A 15777-nucleotide genomic window follows, 5' to 3' on the forward strand; every position below is an offset into this window, starting at 1 on the left:
ACTCTCCCAAAAACCTGTCAGAGTCACTTTTATCTTTTCTGTCTCATACTTCATGTATGTGCTTTGATCCATGATTCCCAGTATCAGCTTCTCCTGCAAGTCACATGCATCATGTCTCTTAATGGATTGGTGGAGAGGGGCAACAAATATAATTTCTAGTCAAAGCTTAGTGCTTCAGCACATCTTTAAAGATTTTAGTTTCAAGTGTTCTCCATTTTATGCTTACTAGAATCTTCTTGAGTACTTACCTTCAGTCTTCAAAATTGTCTGTCCCAAGAAACATAAGTTTATTGTGTGCTGAAACTATTTATACTGACTGTCTATGTATCTGTATATGTATATATGCATTATTTATATTTAAACACATACATACATTTATCTGTGCATTTATGATGTATTATATGAAGTAAAAATGAGTATTAATAAATGAAAATAGTTATTCAAAGAAAAAGATTAATTCTAAAGAAAATCTAAGGGGCTGGAGAGATAGCTTAGTGGTTAGGATTATTAGCACCCAGGTTCAATTCCCAGCATGCACATGACAGCTCACAACTGTCTGTATCAAGTTCAAAGGTGTCTAACACACTCATACAGACATAAATGCTGACAAAACACTAATTCGTATAAAATAAAATGAAAAAATCTAAGATAAATATAACATGAAAGTAGATAAAGATTAAAAATTACAAATTACTTCTTGCCAAAGAGAAATTTGAAGTTTTCTACATGAAACTTGAATGAACACTGAGTACTTCTAAACATAATAATTTTGTCCTGTAGAATACAAAACAAATGGAAATTAAACAGATATAGCATTCTCAATATTGGTCAAACTATAAATTTAAAAATAGTTTCAGAATGATACAAACACACTTTCAACTATATAATACTAAATCATAAAGTCAGGAAATTAATGATATATTTTATTTGGTACTGTACGCAAATATAATGAACAGGTAATAGCCTAAGTGATAGGTTAAAACAAAACAAACTAAAAAACAAACATTCAAGTACTTTTAGAAGGGGAGCTTGAGAATAAGAGTGATTAGATGACAAGCAATTGCTCAGGGATGTTGAATAGAACTTATGGTGTTCTCAATTCTTAATTTGGATATTTGGTACAGAATTTTATTATATTTGATGAACAAATTTTTTTTACTTGGAATACTTCTTAAAGCTTAAAACTTTTTCTGAATTGAAGTCTCACTGTAGGATTTATGTCAGATGCAATTATTTTCACATTTTGAAGTTATTCCAGCATCATCATATGAGCACCTTCCCTTCATAATGTCCTCAAACTTTTTGTTCTCTAGCCACTGTTTGACCACATGCTGTGACACACGGACCCATAGATGTTTCTTTCTCAGCCTTAACACTCTGTGTACCATGATCCTAAAACTCACACATTTTATTCTGGAAAAAACAACATTTTAAATTTCTTTCTGACTCTTGGCTTATATAATGTTCTTTAGATTTTGAACCCTAAAATTCATCTTGCTTCTTTAATAGGATCTTCATCTTGATAAGATAAACTGTTTCCAAATTGTAGGATAGTTAATTCCATAACTAACAGCCTTGTTTCTTGTTTTAGAAGAGCTAGTTCTTATTTCATAGAACATGAAATATCATTAATTTATTAGTATACAGACAGGATAAATAAACATTTGCATACACCGAGTAAATTTGCCTCCAATGTTGGCATCATAGTCCCAGAAACACATGTCTTGTTCCAAGAACCTGGGTTACTTAAGTACCAGAAAAGAACCATGTGGTTGGGCTCTGGTCTTTACAGTTTGGTTATCCAGCGTCAGGTCCAAAGCTCCCTCTTTCCCCAAAATGACAGTGCTAGTGTCATTGTCCTAAATAAAACTCTGGACTGGTGAACAGAAGGATTGCTTTTGGGTAAACATGCCTAAATGTGAATTGCTTTTTACTAGAAAAGCAGATCTCCTAAGGGGATTCTGTATTGGTGAAATTATTAAGGCCACTGCACATAGTTAAAAGGAGATTTATTTAATGGTGTAACTTACAAATGAAGGGATAGGTAGGTGGCAGGTTCTGTGAAAGATGCAGCGCAGTCCAGGGATGTTCTCTGGCGAACTCTCCTAGGTCTACCTCTAGCGTCCAGAGTCCAAGCAGGAAGAAAGTGTGGCACATTTTGATCTGGGGTCTTCAGGGCCCTCCCTTGGCCCCGTCTTGTAGGCATGATAGTTACTGAAGCCTCAATGGGGGTTGGAACTTCCAGACCAAAGCTGGAATGGCTACCCACTACATGTCCCCATTTTTGTCTAAATAAAAAGGTTCTAACTTAATATAAGACTATATACAAAGGAATGGTTATCAAATATTGTCCAGGACCAATGAGGGATAATGGCCTAGATAAGATGGAGCTACAATCAATGTGAACAATATCAAGCAAGAAATACATACTAAAATCCAGAGAAGTCTAGAGCGTAGGTAAATGGTTTGTTACAAAGATCATTCTATGTTCTCTCTCTCTCTCTCTCTCTCTCTCTCTCTATCTATCTATCTATCTATCTATCTATCTATATACATTCCGAAAAGTGTCCTATCCTAAAGAACCTGAATCTGATAATATATATATATATATATATATATATATATATATATATATATATATATATATACTAAGTTGTAACTATAACTGTTAGTCTTCAATCCCATCAAAGACCTGAGAAGGAATATAATGGTACCTGAGAAATGGTAGATGGATGCCAGCAACTTTCAGGAATCTTGCAAGAGTAGACCGAGACAGCTGGCAGCCTGGACAGTCACCTAATGTTTCTCAGCATTGTTGGTGCATTTTCAAATTGGCTACAGGTAGAGTATCTGACAGACCATTTTTAGAAGCAGGAATTCTGAAAGACCATCTTACCCTGTCTCAGCAGAGTACAGTGGTTGCTTTCCTTGTGTCCCACTTGTCCAGAAAAGACAGCATTCATACTGTCAGCAGTCAAGGCAAGGGTGGCTAGCTTAGTCAGTAGAGCATGAGACTCTTAATCTCAGGATGCTGTGCTGTGGATATCGCTCTGTATAAATAAACACTGATTGGCCAGTTGGCCAGGCAGGAAGTATAGGTGGGACTAACAGAGAGGAGAAAAGAGGAAACAGCAAGGCAGAAGGGACCGGCTGGAGCCATGACCAGGACAAGAAAGATGAAAAATGCCAGTAAACCATGAGCCACATGGCAAAGTAAAGATTAATAGAAATGGGCTAAATATAAGAGAAAGAGCTAGACAATGATAAGCCTGAGCTAATGGCCAAGCAGTTTAAATAATGTAAGAGTCTGTGTGTTTATTTTATAAGTGGGCTCCAGGACTGGTGGGACTTAGAGGGAGGTGGAGAGAAATTCTCCAGCTACAAATGGCACCCAACTGCTCGAGTTTCCACCTTAAACCTGATAATATTTAAAAACAATTCTCAACAGAGCCAAAACCAGGTTCCTGTTTCATGTCTCATATGGGCAGCTAGACGATGCAAAACACAGGTTTGTGCTACTGGCAGGTTCCTGGCGTTTGTGCTTGACCTGCAGTATGGCGGGAATGAGGCATCTGCCAGTGGCACATTACGCTGTGTGGTAGATTTAGTCTTTACTAGTATATATATATACTAGTATATATATATATATATATATATAATATATATATATATATATATATATATATATATATATGAGGTTTCTGGGCTACACACTGCTTTGATAGAAGCATAGACCCATGGAAAATGTACCACCTCCATGTTGGGAAGCTAAAGTGGGCAGAGCCAGCAGCCACAGTGCCATTTCTTTCTTAGAAGGCTACAGTTTAAAGCAATAGGTTCACAATAAGACTGATTCAGATGGAATAGTTTATAATGTATGTAAAAATGTATGTAGGCTTAAAAGAGAGAAAAAAAGGAATATATACCGTTATATAAACAAATAGTTTTTAAAAATAAAGTCTTTCAAAAAATAGTAAAGGTAATAAGCCACGTAAAGATGGCTATCACACAGAGAATCTAGATAATGTTGTCTTTGATATAACTGAAGAAAAACATTTGATTGTAAAAACTGTTGAGTTATGTCAAAATGTATATTTTAAAGGTACCTTGACTTCAAAATTTGGACATACGGATATGTTGCTTTGGAAAAGAGGTTCTGTTTTTGTTTCCACAGAAAGCCAGAGGCTATGGATTTGTTCCAGATTAAGATACATCAGGTTTGACCAGCCAAGAACCCCTGAAAGATCTCCCATGACACTATGGCCCAGATAATCTAACATCTGGAATGGTTTTAAGGCAACTGGCTCACACAATACAGCCTCATGGACTACCCCATAAGCCTAAAATTTTATTTGTATCCCCATAAGATACAGCACCCCCCTCCAGCAGGAAGTAGTAAGAGATGCTATGCCCAAATTCCCAAATATACCAAGCTGGCTTTAGAGATGGAATTGGCTCACTCCCCCTCTAAAACCAGACATATTACTTAAAGAATGGTTAAGAGATTCTTGTGTCCCAAATCAGAAGAGCCCTCTGGTATGGGACAGAGAAAAACCAATATTTTTATTTAAAACAGATTGATTATAAATAAAATCTCTTTCTAAAGAAAAAAGGGGTAGTTTAGATATGATAGGATGAAAGGGTAGATTAATGAACCTACTTTTAAAGAGTAACAACTTGTTTAAAATGTTTTACATTGGTACAGATTTTAGTTTATTGATAGAAGTTTAAACTTAATTTTGTTATTTTATATATATATATATATATATATATATATATATATATATATATATATATATTTCTATTCTTGTTTAAGATATTATGTTTATGTAACTTATTTAAAATTGTACTGGATAATTAAGAAATAGATTAAGAATTAGTCACCTATGACAATCATACTTATGGCCATGTTAGTTAAGTCTTCTAGGTATACATAGATATATTTCACATAGATAAGCAATCTTCAAATACTTCAAAGACCTACAGAATATGGCATTTAAAATATTTTTAAAAATTTAGACTTTCTGGATGGTGAGACATGTCTGCTCCTGGCAGCACTGGATTTATTTCAGAGAAGAGGATGGGCATCAAAGACACTCCAAATCCAGTTTATCTTCACCTTGGCAAAGATAGCCATTTGGGCAAGAGACTGTTCTTGCCTGGACTGCTTGATCGACTGGACATGCAGGACCCATGGAGGGATGACCACTGAACTTTGTTTGACAAGATGGTCCTTCAGGTTCTTGCTTCTCAGAGGAGACTGCCAGACATTCTACAGGGTACTGAAAGGAATGACCGAGAGACTCCAGCCCTGTGGGCTGAAGACGGATGCACCAACTTTACAAAGGAACATGAGGTGACTGTCCAGGCTGTCAGCTGTCTCTGTCTACCCTGCAAGACTCCCGAAAGTTGCTTGCATCCTTCTCCCATTTCTCAGGTAATATTACATTCTTCTGAGGTCTTTGATGTAGTTGAAACTAGATAGTTACAATTTTCCTTAGTTATGATTAAAGATAAGTTAGATATAAAAACTTAAACTCACAAATATAAGATAGATAGGATATCTTCTTTAATATTGTAACTGTAATTCTTGCTCGATAATTGTTTTGTTATATGTAATTTTACTATGTTAAAGTTAAAACCTTCCTTTTTGAAAAAGAAAAAAAGAGGAAGTGCTGTGGATATGGCTCTGAATAAATAAACACTGATTGGCCAGTGGCCAGGCAGGAAGTATAGGCAGGACTAACAGAGAGGAGAAAAGAGGAAACAGGAAGGCAGGAGGGACTGCCTGGAGCCGCCATCAGGACAAGAAAGATGTAAAGTGCCAGTAAGCCACAAGCCACGTGGCAAAGTAAAGATTAATAGAAATAGGCTAAATATAAGACTAAGAGCTAGATAATGATAAGCCTGAGCTAATGGCCAAGCAGTTTAAATAATGTAAGAGTCTGTGTGTTTATTTTATAAGTGCGTTCCAGGACTGGTGTGACTTAGAGGGAGCTGGAGAGAAATTCTCCAGCTACAGTCATGGGTTCGTGCCCCATGTTTGGGTGCTAGATATTGGTGAAATTATTAAGGCCACTCCACGTAGTTAAAAGGAGATTTATTTAATGGTGTAACTTACAAATGAAGGGATAGGTAGGTGGCAGGTTCTGTGAAAGACGCAGCACAGTCCAGCGATGTTCTCTGGAGAACTCTCCTAGGTCTACCTCTAGCGTCCAAGGTCCAAGCAGAGAGTGGCGCATTTTGATCTGGGGTCTTCAGGGCCTTGCCTTGGCCCTGCCTTGTAGGCATGATAGTTACCTAAGCCTCAATGAGGGTTGGAACTTCCAGACCAAAGCTGGAATGGCTACCCACTACAATTCTGTTTATCACAAACCTTCCATAATCCTCCAGAAATCTCCTTTATAATTCCCCCAAAGGTCACCTATGTCATTTATGGCTGTCCCTGAGTTGGAGTGGTCAGTAACACCGTAGCCCAGTTACTGTTTTTCTTATGACTCCATGTATGAGCTACCATGTCTGATTCTTCCATCAGTGTCAAATGGCAACTTGAAAATACCTGAAAAGATAGAGAGGAGTTGGTGGAGTTTCTAGGAATATTCCCAGTGGAAATTTATGCTGCTTGATCCTACAATACATTTTATTTGTTTTGTCTGATGATGGTTCGTCCTATAAATCTATAAATATACTTGTATATGAATGTACATTATTTCCTTCCAGGCTTGATGCTTGTTACTTGGAATTTGAATAATGCAAAGTTAATGGAGAAAAAGTTGGGTTGCATGGTCATTACATTACTTACTTTTCTTTTCATTGTGACCAAATACCTGCTAAAAGAAACATAAGGAAGGAAGGATTTATTTTGCCTCAGGGATACAGTGAATCATGACTGGAAAGTATGATAGCTGGACTACGAAGGAGTTCATAACATTGTGTATGCAACCAGGAAGTAAAAAGCTAAATGCTGATGTTCAGGCAATTTTTCTCCTTTCTACTTTTTATTCAATTCATGACCTCATCTCACAGGACTGTACATTAGAGGTTCTTAAAGCTCTTTGGATTCACCCTCAAAGACACACCAAGAGGTATGTCTTCTAGTGACCTGAATACCAGTCACATTGGCAATCATAATTGATCAGTATAGTCATAATTCACTACTTTCTAAATTTCAGTCTATGCAAGGTCCTGTAATATGTCAGGATACTTGTTTTTCTGTGGTAATGTCTATTGAACCAAACATATTACATATTTTACTTATATACTATATGGCTAATCTACATCTCCAGCAAACAGAACACACACACACACACACACACACACACACACACACACACACACACACGATTTGTTAATTGGTGAAAGATTATTGAGCTTGTTGAAACTATGAAACTAGAGTTAACTCTCTTGCAATTCTATTCAGTTTTGCTTTAATTTCCATTCAGGAGCCATAACTACCATATATGACTAGCTCCTATTACTGACTAGGTCTCCTTAATTTGGTAAAGAAAGTTGTATTTTTCATGTTGGTTAATGGATATTTTTTAATCCTTTATTACCTTCCCCCTCTCTCTTTTTGTGTGTGTGTCTCTGTCTCTGACTCTCTTTATCTCTGTTTCTGTCTGTCTGTCTCTGTCTGTCTCTGTCTCTCTGTCTGTCTCTGTCTGTCTCTGTCTCTCTCTCTCTCTCTTTCTGTGTGTGTGTGTGTGTGTGTGTGTGTATGTATGTGTGCATTTGTGGCTATGCATGGAAAGAAAAGAAAATAGTTATGCAGTATATACAAGCAGTTTCATATAATGTCAAAATATTGTTTACTAAACCTATTTGTGTTCAAAAAAAGTTAAATGTGGCCTCCTTGTGGATAATAAGTGCATAGCTGATGTTGGCTTCTACTGAATATAACACAGGGAAGGAGCTAAGTGTTGGAAGGCAGGTAATGGAAATACAGAGTACCATTTTTTAATAACTTACAAAGTCTCATAATCTGCTTTTGTCCTTCTCATTTTCACTAAGTGTAAGGAGAAAAAGTTGCATTGCTTTTTACATATTAGACTTTTAGTGGAATATGTACATGATTAGCCTTTTTTTAATAATGTAAATAAACACAGGAAAATGTTGCCGTGTGAACTGAAGCAGAGAAAAGTTAAATTGCCACAGCAATAAAGTCAGGCAATTAACAGAAATTAACACATTTTGATGACTAACAAAAAATTTGGAATTGGAAAACTGGTTTGGGTGTGTACTTATTGTGTTATATTTAGTTGATGCCAGGCTGTACCTCACTGTGGATGAAGCAATTTCAGAATGTCAATTTACAAATGAATTTTGCCAGCACTGAGCTAAGCACACCATTAACTTTTATTCCTTTTCTTACTTACTGATTCTTCCTTGTGTCATACTCCTGCTGAAAGTACACAGCTGAACAATACCAAATCCAGACAAACCCACAATGATAGCAACAACAAAATTGTCAGCAGGAAGGTCCCAGGGATGTATACTTCACATTGGTTCCAGTGCTGCATCAGTAAACAAAGAGCAGTTCACAGGCACCACAGAGTCCATTCCAAAAGCAAGGTCTTCAACTCTGTTCCCTCTGCTGGAAAGGGGATGCCCTGCCCTTTGTTTTGCCTCTATTTTGTTTGTTTTTTTTGCAGTGATAAAAGGCTACAGAAGAGTAGGAAAAGTCCAGTGTTAAAAATGATTGGTTCTGATAAGTTTCAAAGGAAATTCCCTCAGCTTTTCAAGACCATTGATGTGGTAATTCTTTCATGAAAAAAATATTCATTTGTGACCAACTCATGGGAAAATTATTGCAGGGGCTTTTTACATGTGTGATGTAGACTGCTATTGAAAAACAAAATGGAATGCAAATGAAAAATCCGGGGCTTCTATTGGTATAACAGTATGGCAATACAAACTTTGCAATAAAATTGGAGAAAATAGAGTTTTCACTAGGCAGAGAAAGTTCATATTAAAGAAGGCTGTGTTTGGACACATGCTGCTCTCACAATGACAGCATTGAAGAGGGTTTAATAAGTACTGTATAGGACTATAATTTGGATTCTCACTGTCACTGCATCTTTCTTTCTGTCACCTGCCACTTTGTCTTTGATTTATTGTCTGATGTCCTTTGGTTTGGTGTTTATAGTCATGTCTCCTTACACTCTGATGAAGAAATAGCTTATGGAAAATAGATAGGAAAAATAAATCTGAATTTTGCAGCCACACCAGCCAGTTTTCTTCTTCCCTCTCCTTCCTACTGGGTTCATGTAAAAGGAGATGTAGGAGGCATTTCTAAGTTCACTTAGTCCTAATTATGCATCTTGTATCAAGATCAGTAATAACAGACTTAGTGCTCATTATTACATCTCTGTACATATGCTCAACATCACCACTCTTCCAGAAATCCTTTTTGTCTGCATCCAGTCTTATTCAAACAAGTCCCTGTCATGTAGATTCCTAGAACCTTCACACTGGTGTGCATATGCAGATGGTTTTCTATTCCTTCAGCACAGTTCAGGTTTTCTCATTTAGCCATCCTTATACAGAGTCAGTCAATCAAAAATGTACAACTATGTGGATGTGTGTGCATGCCTCACTGGACAAAGAGGTCTATGAAGATAAGAGAAGTTGTTACCAGGGAACTTGTATTCATGAATTCATCGTACCAACAACAAAAGTAAGACACAACTTTGTAGGCAGATTTTTCTGCCCCACCAGTCTGCTTCCAAATAACAACAGAAAGCCTTTTTATTAATTATGAAAGCTCAGCCAATAGCTTGGGCTTATTCTTGACTAACTCTTATAACTTAAATTAACTCATATTTTTATTGATCTATGTTCTACTACATGGTTTTTTTTTTCTGCCCCATTTTGTATGTTCAATTCTTTCAGTATCTGTCTGGCTGTTCCATTCTTCTTCCCAACATTCTCTCTGCCCCAAAAATCCTGCCTACCTATTGGCCATTTAACTTTTTCTTAAACCAATCACAGTGACATATCTTCACATCATATAAAGGAATATTCCACAATACAAGTTGATAAATAGATGTGTATAAGTTTGGCCAAACTGGAGGAAAAAAGACTCCTGGTTTCTCTCTGTCTGTCAGGAATAGCATTGTAATTTTATAAAAGAGATTAAATAAAAGCCACCAAATATGCATATGCTAATTTAACTGTGTGAAATCTCTTTCTGGGAGGCAACTTTTTCTGGGTGACATCAGGGCTATTTTCTTCCCCTGTCATGGATTTCCTGAGAAAATCTGTAGTTCTTTGAGTTCTATTTTTTTTTAATCCTCTAACAGCTGAATGGCAGGGCAACACATATTTCATTTTCCAATGTCTCCTGTCCTGCCAGGTCTATAGTTACAACATGCTGCTTTTTTCTTAGTAGTGCATCATCTACAATGGGGAGCAGCTGATTATCTCCATGTTTGTAAAACAGGATTGCTCCTTGAACAATGATTTGTCTGAAAGATTTGCTTGCACATTTTTTTTATAAAGCACACTGTATACCTGGCATGTAGATGCTTATCATTTCTCTTTCATTTACTTTCAAAAATTGATAATTGTTTGGTCTCAAACTCAAGAAAATGGATAACTGAGGTGCCTATTTAACATATCAAAGTGGACTGTGGCTGCTAGGTTCTCAGCAGCTACCAGTTACACAGTCATTCTGGCTGACATACACATACCCTGCCCCTACCTTAAACTCTCCAGCCCAGTGACTGGGCTGGGCCCTTTCAGCAAGTCTCTGATTCCTAAATAATCCAGCCATTTTAGCTAAGCAGGTCCCTTGCTGTTCTGGCTTGCTTCTGGCCTCTTGGCTCTAAGTTCCTCTCTTTTCCTCTCTTACTCTCCCACTCCCTCTCTTCTAATGGCCCAGTTCAGTCTGGACCCTTCCAGACATCCCTGGCTATACTCTTCCTCATATCTACAATAGACCTTCTCCACCCATACCTAGGATCATCATGCCCTCATTTCTTTTTTCCATTTAATTATGAAAGTTCAGTGAGAACAGATAATTTCATAAAGTGGTTTTCCTTCTTGATTTCAATTAATTAATTAATCATAACTAACCTAATTAAACTAAAAAGTAGATGGCCTTGTGGCTTAAAGAGCTCTGTTGCTCCAAGGAAAATAAGCAAAGGTTACTGCTAAACATTTCTGCCTTGTGCTTTTTAAAAAAATTATATTAATTCTTATTTTGTGTACATTGGTGTTTTACCTGCATGTATGTCTGTGTGAGGGTGTCAGATCTTGGAGTTACAGGACAGTTGTTGGCTATCATGTGGGTTCTGGGAATTGAACCCAGGTTCTCTGGAAGAGCAGTCAGTGCTCTTAACTGCTGAGCCATCTCTCCAGCCCCTGCCTGGTGCTTAATGGGAAAAAAGTATCCACTGGATGAATTAAAGAATGAAATGCCACCCAGGATGAATTCTTGGTTTGCTCTACTTTTCATATTGAGCTACTTCCTTCTCTGAAATACCACATAAATATTCCTTCCTTCTTTCCTGAATGAGAATTCCCAAATTGACCTGTATTAACCAGACCTAACATCCTGACTACAGATAAATATCTTTAGAATATATTTGCTAAACAAAACCCTAATTTCTTACCAAACAAGGGCTTAAGTCATCAGATGACAGATAAGGGCTAACAACTGAGATATCTCTATTGTGTTATAAAGATTCACTTAATGTTTATACCAAAGTATTTTTCTTTATTTCTCTCTGCCCCCCACCTCCGCTCTCCCCAAGATCCACTGTTCATCCATTTCCCTTCAGAAAAGAGCAAGCCTCCCACGGGTATCAACCAAACATGGCAATAAAAGATGCAATAAGACTAGGCACAAGCCCTCATCAAGGCTGGACAAGGTAACACAGTAGGAGGAAAAGGACCCAAAAACAAGCAAAAGAGTTAGAGACACCCTCCACTCCCACTCTTGAGAGTCCCCCAAGAACACCAAGCTTAACAAGAACAACATATATGCAGAGGATCTAGGACAGACTCGTGCATGCTCCATGATTGTCACTTCATTCTCTGTGATCTCCTATGAGCCCCACTTAGTTGATTCTGTAGGTCATGTGCTCCAAGTATCCTGGACCACTCTGGCTCCTACAATCCTTCCTCCCCTTCTTCTGCAGGGTTCCCCGAGCTCTATTAGTATAGCAGGATATCATTAAAAATCATTTCATTGATTGTTTTTTGTTTGTTTGTTTGGCCAATCATGTTTTGTTCTACCCTAGGTGTCTGGGCCATCCAAGTTCTGGTATCTGTCAACAGAATGGCAAGGGAACACATTATTTCCTTTTCCAATGTCTCCTGTTCTTCCTGGGACATAGTTACAACATGCTGCTTTTTTCTTAGTAGTGCATCATCTACTACAACAGGGAGCAGCTGATTAACTCAATGTTTGTAAAGCAGACTTACTCTTGAAAAATAATTAGTTTTAAATCTTTAATAGTATAATTTTATATGAATCACTTTATATACCTTGACTTTCTTTGTTCTGTTACTGTAAAACCTTATGAAACTGCTTCTAGTTGGAACATAGAATCTGAGATAAATAGATCTGTGTCCTTGGGCTATGGCCATTTCAATTTGACCACAGAAAAAAAATGTCTTAGGCCCTTTGAGTTGATAGCTGTGTTTTTTGTGTTGATACTTCTTTTGTCTCTGTTACTCTGTCTCTCTCTCTCATCTATTGTCTCTTTCCTTTCATCTTTGTTTCCTTCCTTTTTGCTTTTTATTTTAGCCATTACAAATATTTAACACAGAATTTTTCACATGTTAGATAAGCATTCTACTATTGTGTTCATAGTCCCATTTTTCTCATATTTTAGCTGTTTCTACATGATGCTCATTTGTTTTTGTTTTGTTTCCTACCAACCTATTAGATACCCACAGTTGGGTCTAATTTATTCTCAGAACTTAGAATAGTTTCTGATATCAACTTGACAAATACTAAAAAAACAATCCTTCATGCTTTATCCCTCATCTAATGTACCAGTTGTCTGCTGTCACCTAACCTAATTCATTATACGCATTGTTCATTAGATAACTTGCAAACATCAAAAATTTTAAACACAATGGAATTTGACAATAATCTAGAAAATTTCTACCTGTTAAGCTAGTATTTTACACACAGTGATCTGTTCTAATTGTGTTTGGATTGGGATGGCACAACTAACTGTAAAGTAGAAGTAATTCAATATTGTGCTAATTCTACATCATGCTGGTAAAACGTTATGAATAGCTACTGATAACATGCTCTAAATTTGATAAGAAAGGTAAAATTTGAGTTTCCAATACCCAGTACATCTCATGAAATACTCTTTGCACACAGATATTCAGGCATTGTAGAGAGGAACTTGTAGTCTACAGTTCATCCTGTAACACACAAACATCTGTGTCTATTATCTGTGGAGATTAAGATAAATGGGAACACTTGGACATGTTCTATGGTTTAGTAAAATGGTTAACTATAGCCAACTGTGGAAGAGATCCATTTAAAGTTAACAGGAAGGCAGGAAATGTGTCATCATACTCACTGCAGCTTTTGTTCCAGAATACTGGCTTTACTGTCCTAACTCAAGCAATTTGCATGTTTTTTGTTCAGTATGGCAACATGGGAAATTATTGAAATCTTCATTGTTCTTACACATTTCATGATTTTGTGATATTCAGTGCCATCATAATAAGAGAAAGCTGCAACAGTCATGCAACCTAGATGAAATTCAGATGAGCATTACAAGTAACAAATTGACAAAATCTGGAGCAATTGACATTGCCTAGAGTTATGAAATAAATCAAGCAGTAAAAAAATGGCATGCAAAAATGAACAAAATAGACGAATTGATTATCATTGAGTTGATTACGTATTACAGAATCAGTGATTGAAATATAGAAAGAGTAATACCAGGAAAAGAAATGGTCTAAAATATTCAAGAAGAGAATGTCAAATGGCATGTTTGGGTGATGCTGAAATTTGGTACTAGGTTGAAAAATACTGGAGTTGAGAATTTTAGCTAGCTTCAAAATGCTTCAACTCAGATCAGACATATGTAGGAGACCCATATATCACACCACCAAATAGAAGTAGAGATTAGTAGGAATAATAAGAATAGTAATAAATTAGATAACAAGTGTTATATATGTCACAAATTCTTCAGTGTGATGTGAGACAGTCATTGTTACACTCTTCCAAACACCTCATGTAAGCTAATCTAATAAATAAATTTTAGTACAGGTTCATTCTATTTTGTTCACCTAGAGAACTTTGAATTAACACCCAGTTATTACTATTGTTTTTAAGTGCAGCATGAATTGATTAACAAAGAAAACTGATAATGAAAAGCTGATGTGCTCCTTTAACATATACTTAAATTGTAGAGCAAATTTGATACTAAGTAATTTGTAATAAAAATAATTTTGAAGTGTATATTTTGAAACTACTATATTTCTATGAACTATTTTTTAAAGATTTATTTATGAGTTTTATGTATATGGGTGTTCTGTCTGCATGTACATCTATACATCAGAAGTGGGTATCAGATCCAATGAGACTACAGGTATAGGCAGTTGTGAGCTACCATGTGGCTGCTGGGAATTAAATTCAGCCAGTGCTCTTAACCACTGAGCCATGGTGTGGGACAGAAGGGCAGGACTGGAGAAAACTCCATCTACAGAGTCATCTCTTCAACCCCATGAACTGACTATAAAGAATGATTATAGTGAAATATCAGTAGAACAGAAGTTTGGAGAAAGCTTCAACTTCACAGAATAAAAAAAAGTGATTATAATCCTGTAGGCAACAAATATATTGGCAATCTTATGAAATATCAGATGAAATAAGAAACAAGTCATTGAACAATAAAGGAGAAGATTCTTATTATAATGTGGCAAATGACTACCTTGAATTTTGTTTGTGTGCTAGCATTTTGTGGAAGTAGAATTTATGATTCTCAAAGTTACACATTTGTTTGAGGAAATTTGTAAGCAAAGTGTTAAAGGTGTGTCACTTTAAACACTTCTCATGATGTGTAAGTGGAAAGAGAAAACTTAAAGACAATGTTATTACTCAAAGAGAAAGCAGACTTTAAAGATTTTTTTTAGAGATTGGAGAAAAATTGTTAGAGACCATTTGATAAATATATTAATGTGGATCATCAGGTAAACAGAAAAATAAAATAACTTCTAGCCATCAAAACGTTGAGGTTAGTTACTTATCTCTTTTGAAGCCAGAAGAAATTGTCTAAGACCATAAAATAATAACTGAAATCAATGAGGAGCCACTCCTCAAATCATAAATTCAGAGTGCTCTAGCATGGGGGAAAGTTACAACCATTATAAAGAGTTACAAGCATTGTACCTACTTTATACTGCTGGCTTTTCTCCTTACCCTGAAGCTGAGTTTCTCTGCTACATCAGAGACTGGATTCGCAGTTGAGGATCTAGTTGGCACCAACATGACTAATACTGTACAGAACAAAGCTCTGGAACTGTGACTGCTGCCTATTAGATATAAAAATATGCCATAATATGTTTTGGGAACAGGGAAATGCAATGGAGAAGGCACTAAGGAGAACCACTAGCAGATCTCAAGTGAATCCACAAAGGTACAGTTCACTTCCACACACACAAACTACCTTTATGAAAATCCAGGCTAGAATACCTGTAGTTCTTACAATTTCTGAGAGCTTCAGTGAAAGCTGTGTCCATCAACACCATAGGGACACTCAGGGAAATGAGATCATTTTAGAACTTCATGATGTAATG

The sequence above is a fragment of the Peromyscus eremicus genome, chromosome X (genome assembly GCF_949786415.1).
Source record: "Peromyscus eremicus chromosome X, PerEre_H2_v1, whole genome shotgun sequence".
Lineage (NCBI taxonomy): Eukaryota > Metazoa > Chordata > Mammalia > Rodentia > Cricetidae > Peromyscus > Peromyscus eremicus.